Source organism: Schistocerca serialis, chromosome 7, assembly GCF_023864345.2.
Source record: "Schistocerca serialis cubense isolate TAMUIC-IGC-003099 chromosome 7, iqSchSeri2.2, whole genome shotgun sequence".
NCBI classification, from domain to species: Eukaryota; Metazoa; Arthropoda; class Insecta; order Orthoptera; family Acrididae; genus Schistocerca; species Schistocerca serialis.
The window spans coordinates 407373072-407375208 of NC_064644.1; the positions used below are offsets into that span (position 1 = coordinate 407373072).

The 2137-nt window shown below is 48.4% G+C and overlaps 1 non-coding gene across 1 annotated transcript; it reads right to left on the reverse strand.

Moving 5' to 3' along the window:
- Nucleotides 1-296: 296 nt before the first annotated feature.
- Nucleotides 297-371, reverse strand: Trnas-cga (transfer RNA serine (anticodon CGA)). The gene has a single exon. It is a non-coding gene; the product is annotated as a tRNA-Ser (tRNA).
- Nucleotides 372-2137: the final 1766 nt, after the last annotated feature.

Consider the following 2137-nt stretch of genomic DNA (forward strand, 5'->3'; position numbering starts at 1 on the left):
CCGGGCACGCCCGACAGCGCTTAACTTCGGTGATCTCGCGGGAACCGGTGCATCCAGTGCGGCAAGGCCGTTGCCTTACACACTACTTAATGTAACTTAAACTAACAACACACACCTATGCCCGAGAGAGGACTCGAACCTCCGACGGGGGCAGCCGCGCGAACCGTGACAGGACGCCTTAGAACGCGCGGCTACCCCGCGCGGCACGGGAACATTCACACATGTTTCCAGAATGAGATTTTCACTCTGCAGCGGAGTGTGCGCTGATATGAAACTTCCTGGCAGATTAAAACTGTGTGCTGGGCCGAGACTCGAACTCGGGACCTTTGCCTTTCGCGGGCAAGTGCTCTACCAACTGAGCTACCCAAGCACGACTCACGCCCCGTCCTCACAGCTTTAATTCCGCCAGTACCTCGTCTATTAGGTCCCGAGTTCGAGTCTCGGTACGGCACACAGTTTTAATCTGCCAGGAAGTTTCATTCACACATGTGTTGACATGAAGCGCAGCATATCAAGAGAGGTAGCCAGTATACCTACGGACATGCTTAGTGAAATCCTAAGCTTTCAGACTCTTCTGGACACTGATGAGTGCCGTATTGAGGCCCTTTTGTAGCAGTCATGGTACCGGTATGTGATGGTATGATGTACCGTAGCAACACATTAAAAGTGTTTCAGTTGAATTGGTTATGCATTATTTCTCTTCCCCACGTTCTTGACATTAATGCTACCAAATTTGGTACTCGTACGGTAATATGTGTCCGTGTTATAACGTGTTAGCCAGCCCGGGTGGCCGAGCGGTTCTAGGCGCTACAGTCTGGAACCGCGGGACCTCTACGGTCGCAAGTTCGAATCCGGCCTCGGGCATGGATGTGTGTGATGCCCTTAGGTTAGTTAGGTTTAAGTAGTTCTAAGTTCTAGGGGACGACCTCAGAAGTTAAGTCCCATAGTGCTCAGAGCCATTTGAACCATTTTTTATAACGCGTTAAATAAGGAAAGTGTAATTATAAACACCCGGTATAACAGAGTTGCACGTCATCGGGAAAACGGATACGGTTTCCCCTTTCAGTCTTCCGCAGTACCAACGCAGCAAGGCCATGTTTATTAATGCTACAGGGCCAGATCATTTAATTATCCAGACGGTTGCCCCGTAACTCTGAAAAAAAAACGCTACTGTCGCTTTTCAGGAAGTAGATGTTTGCCTGACCTCTCCGAGGCACACAGCTCGCTCCAGCGAGTCGAGGTCCACCGCTTGTGCGGTTTCAAGAAAACTGTCCTCCAGCTGTTTTCTTTCTCAGAGGCTAAGTTCCAGTACACATTTCAAGCAGTACGCAAACGTTATCAAATGCTGTAAAACATTTCTCTTGTTGTCTCATATACAGACTTCATAGGTTTGAGTAATTTTGCAGATACCGCAGCACGGCAGCTTTCCGCGTTTATGGTCTTCCACGGTTTCCTGAGCGCAGCTTGTCTTTGTTAGCTGTTCATAAGGCCAGCAATTCAGTTCGTATCGGTTACTGTGCGAGGAAGCAGCAGTGAACAATAGAGGACTAACAACGATCGCACACAACGAGTTTCGCGGAATCTCGTCGGCGGAAAGAGGAGTCGGTGATTCCAGTACCGTGAAACGGAACAATAACAGCTCTCTGTGCTCACGCCGGCAGTCGCTCAACTCGTCCCTTTTCGCATTCCGCAGGGCAGGACACGTTCCCGACGCGATGTTATAGCGCGGTCTCTTTTAGAAAGCTCTCGCGAACGTGTACCTGCGCTCTTCCTTTGATATTCCACAAAGGAACGCAGTACGTGTACCGAGTCGTTGTGGGAAGCGGCTGTTGTAACTGATCTCTGACTTCCCCTTACTTTTCTAATTAAATTTCCAGAGAGACACTGACGTTAGGAAAACTTGAGGTCCGTTTTCATTTCGTGACTGCTTCATAACCGTAGACGTTGCTTCACGACAATATTTTTTTCCAACGCCCCAACTAACTTGCTCTAGTATGACCCCCACATTACTCCGCCAGTTTCTGTTGTCTCTAACTCCTGCTTCTGTTTGTCACATTTGTTACTTCTTTTCATGTGCGAAATATACGATTTTTTTTATTCAACTGTTAACTTGCTTCTGTCTTCCATCGATGTTTAC